The sequence below is a fragment of the Hyla sarda genome, unplaced genomic scaffold (genome assembly GCF_029499605.1).
Source record: "Hyla sarda isolate aHylSar1 unplaced genomic scaffold, aHylSar1.hap1 scaffold_430, whole genome shotgun sequence".
In the NCBI taxonomy this organism is placed as follows: domain Eukaryota; kingdom Metazoa; phylum Chordata; class Amphibia; order Anura; family Hylidae; genus Hyla; species Hyla sarda.
Genome location: NW_026610445.1, coordinates 227,501 through 240,386, shown reverse-complemented (window position 1 = coordinate 240,386; position 12,886 = coordinate 227,501). Strand labels below are relative to the sequence as shown.

The 12,886-nt window shown below is 41.2% G+C and overlaps 3 pseudogenes; all 3 read left to right on the top strand.

The window, feature by feature from the left end:
• The first annotated feature begins 204 nt into the window (after positions 1 to 204).
• LOC130334188 (U2 spliceosomal RNA) lies at positions 205 to 312 on the top strand (annotated as a pseudogene).
• Positions 313 to 5,783: 5,471 nt separating this feature from the next.
• LOC130334190 (U2 spliceosomal RNA) lies at positions 5,784 to 5,886 on the top strand (annotated as a pseudogene).
• A 2,673-nt stretch (positions 5,887 to 8,559) lies between these two features.
• On the top strand, positions 8,560 to 8,667 carry LOC130334187 (U2 spliceosomal RNA; annotated as a pseudogene).
• The last annotated feature ends 4,219 nt before the right edge of the window (positions 8,668 to 12,886 follow it).

Below are 12,886 nucleotides of genomic sequence, written 5' to 3'. Positions count from 1 at the left end.
TTTAAAAATGGTCCATCAGAGTGAAATGGACTCCCATCTTCCTGCTTAGCAATAATGATATGGGTTTAGGGTCTGCTGTGTGTACTGGTGGGTGACTGCCACCCAGCCAGAGTGTGTATGGGAGGCTGCCAGCCAGCCTCCCTTCCTACAAGTAGTGATGGTGCATGTGAAGGGGACAGCGTTGGTTCCTCCCCTTTCACAGTTATCACTTATCATCCTTCCTTTTGGCTGGTATCAAATGTGGTGTCTGTTTATATCAGTTTAATATCTGATATGTCCCCTATCTGGTAGCATATATTAAGTGCACCACCAGGTTTCAGTGTTGGAAAGAAAGATTACCTGTTTATTTGCTGCTGCAGCTGCTTGCTGGCTAGTCCAGTGGGTCCCTACTGCAGGCAAAAGACAATAGGTGGTGCCTATGTGCCTAGGTGGATAGGACATCAGCTATGAGGCATTTGTTTGTACAAACTGCTGCTCACAACTAATGTTGTAATATAGTGTCTCCATCTGCTGGTGGTATTGAATAAGCAATAGTGCAATGATAGGGTCTGAAAAAGAAGAAAAATAAGAAGCAGCAGCATATGAAAAAAGGAGGAAAGAAGGAAAACATGGAGAGAAGAAAAAAAAGAAGGTAAAAATGAGGTGAAAACATGTTTAAGAAAGTATTTCCATCTCTCTCTCTCTCTCTATATGTATATATATATATATATATATATATATATTTAAAAGAAAAAAAAATTATATATATACATATATACATATAGAGAGAGAGAGATAAATATATATAGAGATAGATGGGTGGATAGATAGATAGATAGATAGATAGAGAGATACACATACACACATACACACATACATACATACATAGATATGTGTGTATTGTTGGAGTTGCAAACATGGGTGCACTTGACAAACTCAGTGCGGCTATTCCCCATTGAAAGATTGTTGCACCCAGGACCCTTAGCACTGTGATATGCTACTCAATACCACTGGCATGGCCAGGTGTAAACAACATCTGACCTTTGTTGTGTATGTAACCATGGAGATTGTGATGTCGCCTAGGCTCACCAAAGAACAGCCTTGTCAGAAGCAGCACTGCCATGAGCAGAAGTAGCAGCACCATAGGTTGTCAAATAAGTTGGATTTAACCAAGACAAGTGAGTCCAATAGGATGCAGGTATGTTCTCTATCCTTACAGCTTCCCATGGCTGTTGGTTTTATACCGTTTGGGGACAGCCAAGGAGGCGTCAGCAGGCAACACAGGTAAGTGTGTGCTTGTGTGTGTGTGTGTGTGTGTGTGTGTGTGTTTCCTATGCAGATCCTAAACCCAGTATCAAATGCAAGTAGGAGGAGTAAGAAGGGTTCCTGCCAAAGCCAGGTTATGGATTGCATTTAAAAATGGTCCATCAGAGTGAAATGGACTCCCATCTTCCTGCTTAGCAATAATGATATGGGTTTAGGGTCTGCTGTGTGTACTGGTGGGTGACTGCCACCCAGCCAGAGTGTGTATGGGAGGCTGCCAGCCAGCCTCCCTTCCTACAAGTAGTGATGGTGCATGTGAAGGGGACAGCGTTGGTTCCTCCCCTTTCACAGTTATCACTTCTCATCCTTCCTTTTGGCTGGTATCAAATGTGGTGTCTGTTTATATCAGTTTAATATCTGATATGTCCCCTATCTGGTAGCATATATTAAGTGCACCACCAGGTTTCAATGTTGGAAAGAAAGATTACTTGTTTATTTGCTGCTGCTGCAGCAGCTGCTTGCTGGCTAGTCCAGTGGGTCCCTACTGCAGGCAAAAGACAATAGGTGGTGCCTATGTGCCTAGGTGGATAGGACATCAGCTATGAGGCATTTGTTTGTACAAGTTGCTGCTCACAACTAATGTTGTAATATAGTGTCTCCATCTGCTGGTGGTATTGAATAAGCAATAGTGCAATGATAGGGTTTGAAAAAGAAGAAAAATAAGAAGCAGCAGCATAGGAAAGAAGGAAAACATGGAGAGAAGAAAAAAAGAAGGTAAAAATGAGGTGAAAACATGTTTAAAAAAGTATTTCCATCTCTCTCTCTATCTATATGTATATACATATATATATATATATATATATATATTTAAAAGAAAAAAAAATTATATATATATACATATAGAGAGAGAGAGAGAGATAAATATATATAGAGATAGATGGGTGGATAGATAGATAGATAGACATACATACACACATACACACATACACACATACACACATACACACATACACACATACATACATACATACATACATATGTGTGTATTGTTGGAGTTGCAAACATGGGTGCACTTGACAAACTCAGTGCGGCTATTCCCCATTGAAAGATTGTTGCACCCAGGACCCTTAGCACTGGGATATGCTACTCAATACCACTGGCATGGCCAGGTGTAAACAACATCTGACCTTTGTTGTGTATGTAACCATGGAGATTGTGATGTCGCCTAGGCCCACCAAAGAACAGCCTTGTCAGAAGCAGCACTGCCATGAGCAGAAGTAGCAGCACCATAGGTTGTCAAATAAGTTGGATTTAACCAAGACAAGTGAGTCCAATAGGATGCAGGTATGTCCTCTATCCTTACAGCTTCCCGTGGCTGTTGGTTTTATACCGTTTGGGGACAGCCAAGGAGGCGTCAGCAGGCAACACAGGTAAGTGTGTGCTTGTATGTGTGTGTGTGTGTGTGTGTGTGTGTGTGTGTGTGTGTGTTTCCTATGCAGATCCTAAACCCAGTATCAAATGCAAGTAGGAGGAGTAAGAAGGGTTCCTGCCAAAGCCAGGTTATGGATTGCATTTAAAAATGGTCCATCAGAGTGAAATGGACTCCCATCTTCCTGCTTAGCAATAATGATATGGGTTTAGGGTCTGCTGTGTGTACTGGTGGGTGACTGCCACCCAGCCAGAGTGTGTATGGGAGGCTGCCAGCCAGCCTCCCTTCCTACAAGTAATGATGGTGCATGTGAAGGGGACAGCGTTGGTTCCTCCCCTTTCACAGTTATCACTTCTCATCCTTCCTTTTGGCTGGTATCAAATGTGGTGTCTGTTTATATCAGTTTAATATCTGATATGTCCCCTATTTGATAGCATATATTAAATGCACCACCAGGTTTCAGTGTTGGAAAGAAAGATTGTCTGTTTAATTGCTGCAGCTGCTTGCTGTCTAGTCCAGTGGGTCCCTACTGCAGGCAATAGACAATAGGTAGTGCCTATGTGCCTAGGTGGATAGGACATCAGCTATGAGGCATTTGTTTGTACAAACTGCTGCTCACAACTAATGTTGTAATATAGTGTCTCCATCTGCTGGTGGTATTGAATAAGCAATAGTGCAATGATAGGGTCTGAAAAAGAAGAAAAATAAGAAGCAGCAGCATAGGAAAGAAGGAAAACATGGAGAGAAGAAAAAAAGAAGGTAAAAATTAGGTGAAAACATGTTTAAAAAAGTATTTCCATCTCTCTCTCTCTCTATATGTATATACATATATATATATATATATATATATTTAAAAGAAAAAAAATTATATATATACATATATATATATATATACATATAGAGAGAGAGAGAGAGATAAATATATATAGAGATAGATGGGTGGATAGATAGATAGATAGACATACATACACACATACACACATACATACATACATATGTGTGTATTGTTGGAGTTGCAAACATGGGTGCACTTGACAAACTCAGTGCGGCTATTCCCCATTGAAAGATTGTTGCACCCAGGACCCTTAGCACTGGGATATGCTACTCAATACCACTGGCATGGCCAGGTGTAAACAACATCTGACCTTTGTTGTGTATGTAACCATGGAGATTGTGATGTCGCCTAGGCCCACCAAAGAACAGCCTTGTCAGAAGCAGCACTGCCATGAGCATAAGTAGCAGCACCATAGGTTGTCAAATAAGTTGGATTTAACCAAGACAAGTGAGGCCAATAGGATGCAGGTATGTCCTCTATCCTTACAGCTTCCCGTGGCTGTTGGTTTTATACCGTTTGGGGACAGCCAAGGAGGCGTCAGCAGGCAACACAGGTAAGTGTGTGCTTGTGTGTGTGTGTGTGTTTCCTATGCAGATCCTAAACCCAGTATCAAATGCAAGTAGGAGGAGTAAGAAGGGTTCCTGCCAAAGCCAGGTTATGGATTGCATTTAAAAATGGTCCATCAGAGTGAAATGGACTCCCATCTTCCTGCTTAGCAATAATGATATGGGTTTAGGGTCTGCTGTGTGTACTGGTGGGTGACTGCCACCCAGCCAGAGTGTGTATGGGAGGCTGCCAGCCAGCCTCCCTTCCTACAAGTAGTGATGGTGCATGTGAAGGGGACAGCGTTGGTTCCTCCCCTTTCACAGTTATCACTTATCATCCTTCCTTTTGTCTGGTATCAAATGTGGTGTCTGTTTATATCAGTTTAATATCTGATATGTCCCCTATCTGGTAGCATATATTAAGTGCACCACCAGGTTTCAGTGTTGGAAAGAAAGATTACCTGTTTATTTGCTGCTGCAGCTGCTTGCTGGCTAGTCCAGTGGGTCCCTACTGCAGGCAAAAGACAATAGGTGGTGCCTATGTGCCTAGGTGGATAGGACATCAGCTATGAGGCATTTGTTTGTACAAACTGCTGCTCACAACTAATGTTGTAATATAGTGTCTCCATCTGCTGGTGGTATTGAATAAGCAATAGTGCAATGATAGGGTCTGAAAAAGAAGAAAAATAAGAAGCAGCAGCATATGAAAAAAGGAGGAAAGAAGGAAAACATGGAGAGAAGAAAAAAAAGAAGGTAAAAATGAGGTGAAAACATGTTTAAGAAAGTATTTCCATCTCTCTCTCTCTCTATATGTATATATATATATATATATATATATATATATATATTTAAAAGAAAAAAAAATTATATACATATATACATATAGAGAGAGAGAGATAAATATATATAGAGATAGATGGGTGGATAGATAGATAGATAGATAGATAGAGAGATACACATACACACATACACTCATACACACATACACACATACACACATACACACATACACAGATATGTGTGTATTGTTGGAGTTGCAAACATGGGTGCACTTGACAAACTCAGTGCGGCTATTCCCCATTGAAAGATTGTTGCACCCAGGACCCTTAGCACTGTGATATGCTACTCAATACCACTGGCATGGCCAGGTGTAAACAACATCTGACCTTTGTTGTGTATGTAACCATGGAGATTGTGATGTCACCTAGGCTCACCAAAGAACAGCCTTGTCAGAAGCAGCACTGCCATGAGCAGAAGTAGCAGCACCATAGGTTGTCAAATAAGTTGGATTTAACCAAGACAAGTGAGTCCAATAGGATGCAGGTATGTTCTCTATCCTTACAGCTTCCCATGGCTGTTGGTTTTATACCGTTTGGGGACAGCCAAGGAGGCGTCAGCAGGCAACACAGGTAAGTGTGTGCTTGTGTGTGTGTGTGTGTTTCCTATGCAGATCCTAAACCCAGTATCAAATGCAAGTAGGAGGAGTAAGAAGGGTTCCTGCCAAAGCCAGGTTATGGATTGCATTTAAAAATGGTCCATTAGAGTGAAATGGACTCCCATCTTCCTGCTTAGCAATAATGATATGGGTTTAGGGTCTGCTGTGTGTACTGGTGGGTGACTGCCTCCCAGCCAGAGTGTGTATGGGAGGCTGCCAGCCAGCCTCCCTTCCTACAAGTAGTGATGGTGCATGTGAAGGGGACAGCGTTGGTTCCTCCCCTTTCACAGTTATCACTTCTCATCCTTCCTTTTGGCTGGTATCAAATGTGGTGTCTGTTTATATCAGTTTAATATCTGATATGTCCCCTATCTGGTAGCATATATTAAATGCACCACCAGGTTTCAGTGTTGGAAAGAAAGATTACCTGTTTATTTGCTGCTGCAGCTGCTTGCTGGCTAGTCCAGTGGGTCCCTACTGCAGGCAAAAGACAATAGGTGGTGCCTAGGTGGATAGGACATCAGCTATGAGGCATTTGTTTGTACAAACTGCTGCTCACAACTAATGTTGTAATATAGTGTCTCCATCTGCTGGTGGTATTGAATAAGCAATAGTGCAATGATAGGGTCTGAAAAAGAAGAAAAATAAGAAGCAGCAGCATAGGAAAAAAGGAAAACATGGAGAGAAGAAAAAAAGAAGGTAAAAATGAGGTGAAAACATGTTTAAAAAAGTATTTCCATCTCTCTCTCTCTCTCTATATGTATATACATATATATATATATATATATATATATATATATATATATTTAAAAGAAAAAAAAATTATATATATATATATATATATATATATATATATATATATACATATATAGAGAGAGAGATAAATATATATAGAGATAGATGGGTGGATAGATAGATAGATAGATAGACATACATACACACATACACACATACACACATACACACATACACACATACATACATATGTGTGTATTGTTGGAGTTGCAAACATGGGTGCACTTGACAAACTCAGTGCGGCTATTCCCCATTGAAAGATTGTTGCACCCAGGACCCTTAGCACTGGGATATGCTACTCAATATCACTGGCATGGCCAGGTGTAAACAACATCTGACCTTTGTTGTGTATGTAACCATGGAGATTGTGATGTCGCCTAGGCCCACCAAAGAACAGCCTTGTCAGAAGCAGCACTGCCATGAGCAGAAGTAGCAGCACCATAGGTTGTCAAATAAGTTGGATTTAACCAAGACAAGTGAGTCCAATAGGATGCAGGTATGTCCTCTATCCTTACAGCTTCCCGTGGCTGTTGGTTTTATACCGTTTGGGGACAGCCAAGGAGGCGTCAGCAGGCAACACAGGTAAGTGTGTGCTTGTATGTGTGTGTGTGTGTGTGTGTGTTTCCTATGCAGATCCTAAACCCAGTATCAAATGCAAGTAGGAGGAGTAAGAAGGGTTCCTGCCAAAGCCAGGTTATGGATTGCATTTAAAAATGGTCCATCAGAGTGAAATGGACTCCCATCTTCCTGCTTAGCAATAATGATATGGGTTTAGGGTCTGCTGTGTGTACTGGTGGGTGACTGCCACCCAGCCAGAGTGTGTATGGGAGGCTGCCAGCCAGCCTCCCTTCCTACAAGTAGTGATGGTGCATGTGAAGGGGACAGCGTTGGTTCCTCCCCTTTCACAGTTATCACTTCTCATCCTTCCTTTTGGCTGGTATCAAATGTGGTGTCTGTTTATATCAGTTTAATATCTGATATGTCCCCTATCTGATAGCATATATTAAATGCACCACCAGGTTTCAGTGTTGGAAAGAAAGATTATCTGTTTATTTGCTGCAGCTGCTTGCTGGCTAGTCCAGTGGGCCCCTACTGCAGGCAATAGACAATAGGTGGTGCCTATGTGCCTAGGTGGATAGGACATCAGCTATGAGGCATTTGTTTGTACAAACTGCTGCTCACAACTAATGTTGTAATATAGTGTCTCCATCTGCTGGTGGTATTGAATAAGCAATAGTGCAATGATAGGGTCTGAAAAAAGAAGAAAAATAAGAAGCAGCAGCATAGGAAAGAAGGAAAACATGGAGAGAAGAAAAAAAATGAGGTGAAAACATGTTTAAAAAAGTATTTCCATCTCTCTCTCTCTCTATATGTATATACATATATATATATATATATATATATATATATATATATATATATTTAAAAGAAAAAAAATTATATATATATACATATAGAGAGAGAGAGATAAATATATATAGAGATAGATGGGTGGATAGATAGATAGATAGACATACATACACACATACACACATACACACATACACACATACATACATACATACATACATATGTGTGTATTGTTGGAGTTGCAAACATGGGTGCACTTGACAAACTCAGTGCGGCTATTCCCCATTGAAAGATTGTTGCACCCAGGACCCTTAGCACTGGGATATGCTACTCAATACCACTGGCATGGCCAGGTGTAAACAACATCTGACCTTTGTTGTGTATGTAACCATGGAGATTGTGATGTCGCCTAGGCCCACCAAAGAACAGCCTTGTCAGAAGCAGCACTGCCATGAGCAGAAGTAGCAGCACCATAGGTTGTCAAATAAGTTGGATTTAACCAAGACAAGTGAGTCCAATAGGATGCAGGTATGTCCTCTATCCTTACAGCTTCCCGTGGCTGTTGGTTTTATACCGTTTGGGGACAGCCAAGGAGGCGTCAGCAGGCAACACAGGTAAGTGTGTGCTTGTGTGTGTGTGTTTCCTATGCAGATCCTAAACCCAGTATCAAATGCAAGTAGGAGGAGTAAGAAGGGTTCCTGCCAAAGCCAGGTTATGGATTGCATTTAAAAATGGTCCATCAGAGTGAAATGGACTCCCATCTTCCTGCTTAGCAATAATGATATGGGTTTAGGGTCTGCTGTGTGTACTGGTGGGTGACTGCCACCCAGCCAGAGTGTGTATGGGAGGCTGCCAGCCAGCCTCCCTTCCTACAAGTAGTGATGGTGCATGTGAAGGGGACAGCGTTGGTTCCTCCCCTTTCACAGTTATCACTTATCATCCTTCCTTTTGGCTGGTATCAAATGTGGTGTCTGTTTATATCAGTTTAATATCTGATATGTCCCCTATCTGGTAGCATATATTAAGTGCACCACCAGGTTTCAGTGTTGGAAAGAAAGATTACCTGTTTATTTGCTGCTGCAGCTGCTTGCTGGCTAGTCCAGTGGGTCCCTACTGCAGGCAAAAGACAATAGGTGGTGCCTATGTGCCTAGGTGGATAGGACATCAGCTATGAGGCATTTGTTTGTACAAACTGCTGCTCACAACTAATGTTGTAATATAGTGTCTCCATCTGCTGGTGGTATTGAATAAGCAATAGTGCAATGATAGGGTCTGAAAAAGAAGAAAAATAAGAAGCAGCAGCATATGAAAAAAGGAGGAAAGAAGGAAAACATGGAGAGAAGAAAAAAAAGAAGGTAAAAATGAGGTGAAAACATGTTTAAGAAAGTATTTCCATCTCTCTCTCTCTCTATATGTATATATATATATATATATATATATATATATATTTAAAAGAAAAAAAAATTATATATATACATATATACATATAGAGAGAGAGAGATAAATATATATAGAGATAGATGGGTGGATAGATAGATAGATAGATAGAGAGATACACATACACACATACACACATACATACATACATAGATATGTGTGTATTGTTGGAGTTGCAAACATGGGTGCACTTGACAAACTCAGTGCGGCTATTCCCCATTGAAAGATTGTTGCACCCAGGACCCTTAGCACTGTGATATGCTACTCAATACCACTGGCTTGGCCAGGTGTAAACAACATCTGACCTTTGTTGTGTATGTAACCATGGAGATTGTGATGTCGCCTAGGCTCACCAAAGAACAGCCTTGTCAGAAGCAGCACTGCCATGAGCAGAAGTAGCAGCACCATAGGTTGTCAAATAAGTTGGATTTAACCAAGACAAGTGAGTCCAATAGGATGCAGGTATGTTCTCTATCCTTACAGCTTCCCATGGCTGTTGGTTTTATACCGTTTGGGGACAGCCAAGGAGGCGTCAGCAGGCAACACAGGTAAGTGTGTGCTTGTGTGTGTGTGTGTGTTTCCTATGCAGATCCTAAACCCAGTATCAAATGCAAGTAGGAGGAGTAAGAAGGGTTCCTGCCAAAGCCAGGTTATGGATTGCATTTAAAAATGGTCCATCAGAGTGAAATGGACTCCCATCTTCCTGCTTAGCAATAATGATATGGGTTTAGGGTCTGCTGTGTGTACTGGTGGGTGACTGCCACCCAGCCAGAGTGTGTATGGGAGGCTGCCAGCCAGCCTCCCTTCCTACAAGTAGTGATGGTGCATGTGAAGGGGACAGCGTTGGTTCCTCCCCTTTCACAGTTATCACTTCTCATCCTTCCTTTTGGCTGGTATCAAATGTGGTGTCTGTTTATATCAGTTTAATATCTGATATGTCCCCTATCTGATAGCAGATATTAAGTGCACCACCAGGTTTCAGTGTTGGAAAGAAAGGTTATCTGTTTATTTGCTGCAGCTGCAGCTGCTTGCTGGCTAGTCCAGTGGGCCCCTACTGCAGGCAAAAGACAACAGGTGGTGCCTAGGTGGATAGGACATCAGCTATGAGGCATTTGTTTGTACAAACTGCTGCTCACAACTAATGTTGTAATATAGTGTCTCCATCTGCTGGTGGTATTGAATAAGCAATAGTGCAATGATAGGGTTTGAAAAAGAAGAAAAATAAGAAGCAGCAGCATAGGAAAGAAGGAAAACATGGAGAGAAGAAAAAAAGAAGGTAAAAATGAGGTGAAAACATGTTTAAAAAAGTATTTCCATCTCTCTCTCTCTCTATATGTAAATACATATATATATATATATATATATATATATATATATTTAAAAGAAAAAAAAATTATATATATATATATATATATATATATATACATATAGAGAGAGAGAGAGATAAATATATATAGAGATAGTTGGGTGGATAGATAGATAGATAGATAGATAGATAGATACACATACATACATACATACATACATACATACATACATACGTGTGTATTGTTGGAGTTGCAAACATGGGTGCACTTGACAAACTCAGTGCGGCTATTCCCCATTGAAAGATTGTTGCACCCAGGACCCTTAGCACTGGGATATGCTACTCAATACCACTGGCATGGCCAGGTGTAAACAACATCTGACCTTGTTTGTGTATGTAACCATGGAGATTGTGATGTCGCCTAGGCCCACCAAAGAACAGCCTTGTCAGAAGCAGCACTGCCATGAGCAGAAGTAGCAGCACCATAGGTTGTCAAATAAGTTGGATTTAACCAAGACAAGTGAGTCCAATAGGATGCAGGTATGTCCTCTATCCTTACAGCTTCCCGTGGCTGTTGGTTTTATACCGTTTGGGGACAGCCAAGGAGGCGTCAGCAGGCAACACAGGTAAGTGTGTGCTTGTGTGTGTGTGTGTGTTTCCTATGCAGATCCTAAACCCAGTATCAAATGCAAGTAGGAGGAGTAAGAAGGGTTCCTGCCAAAGCCAGGTTATGGATTGCATTTAAAAATGGTCCATCAGAGTGAAATGGACTCCCATCTTCCTGCTTAGCAATAATGATATGGGTTTAGGGTCTGCTGTGTGTACTGGTGGGTGACTGCCACCCAGCCAGAGTGTGTATGGGAGGCTGCCAGCCAGCCTCCCTTCCTACAAGTAGTGATGGTGCATGTGAAGGGGACAGCGTTGGTTCCTCCCCTTTCACAGTTATCACTTATCATCCTTCCTTTTGTCTGGTATCAAATGTGGTGTCTGTTTATATCAGTTTAATATCTGATATGTCCCCTATCTGGTAGCATATATTAAGTGCACCACCAGGTTTCAGTGTTGGAAAGAAAGATTACCTGTTTATTTGCTGCTGCAGCTGCTTGCTGGCTAGTCCAGTGGGTCCCTACTGCAGGCAAAAGACAATAGGTGGTGCCTATGTGCCTAGGTGGATAGGACATCAGCTATGAGGCATTTGTTTGTACAAACTGCTGCTCACAACTAATGTTGTAATATAGTGTCTCCATCTGCTGGTGGTATTGAATAAGCAATAGTGCAATGATAGGGTCTGAAAAAGAAGAAAAATAAGAAGCAGCAGCATATGAAAAAAGGAGGAAAGAAGGAAAACATGGAGAGAAGAAAAAAAAGAAGGTAAAAATGAGGTGAAAACATGTTTAAGAAAGTATTTCCATCTCTCTCTCTCTCTATATGTATATATATATATATATATATATATATATATATATATATATATATTTATTTAAAAGAAAAAAAAATTATATATATACATATATACATATAGAGAGAGAGAGATAAATATATATAGAGATAGATGGGTGGATAGATAGATAGATAGATAGATAGATAGATAGATAGAGAGATACACATACACACATACACACATACACACATACACACATACACACATACACACATACACAGATATGTGTGTATTGTTGGAGTTGCAAACATGGGTGCACTTGACAAACTCAGTGCGGCTATTCCCCATTGAAAGATTGTTGCACCCAGGACCCTTAGCACTGTGATATGCTACTCAATACCACTGGCATGGCCAGGTGTAAACAACATCTGACCTTTGTTGTGTATGTAACCATGGAGATTGTGATGTCACCTAGGCTCACCAAAGAACAGCCTTGTCAGAAGCAGCACTGCCATGAGCAGAAGTAGCAGCACCATAGGTTGTCAAATAAGTTGGATTTAACCAAGACAAGTGAGTCCAATAGGATGCAGGTATGTTCTCTATCCTTACAGCTTCCCATGGCTGTTGGTTTTATACCGTTTGGGGACAGCCAAGGAGGCGTCAGCAGGCAACACAGGTAAGTGTGTGCTTGTGTGTGTGTGTGTGTGTGTGTGTGTGTGTTTCCTATGCAGATCCTAAACCCAGTATCAAATGCAAGTAGGAGGAGTAAGAAGGGTTCCTGCCAAAGCCAGGTTATGGATTGCATTTAAAAATGGTCCATTAGAGTGAAATGGACTCCCATCTTCCTGCTTAGCAATAATGATATGGGTTTAGGGTCTGCTGTGTGTACTGGTGGGTGACTGCCTCCCAGCCAGAGTGTGTATGGGAGGCTGCCAGCCAGCCTCCCTTCCTACAAGTAGTGATGGTGCATGTGAAGGGGACAGCGTTGGTTCCTCCCCTTTCACAGTTATCACTTATCATCCTTCCTTTTGTCTGGTATCAAATGTGGTGTCTGTTTATATCAGTTTAATATCTGATATGTCCCCTATCTGGTAGCATATATTAAGTGCACCACCAGGTTTCAGTGTTGGA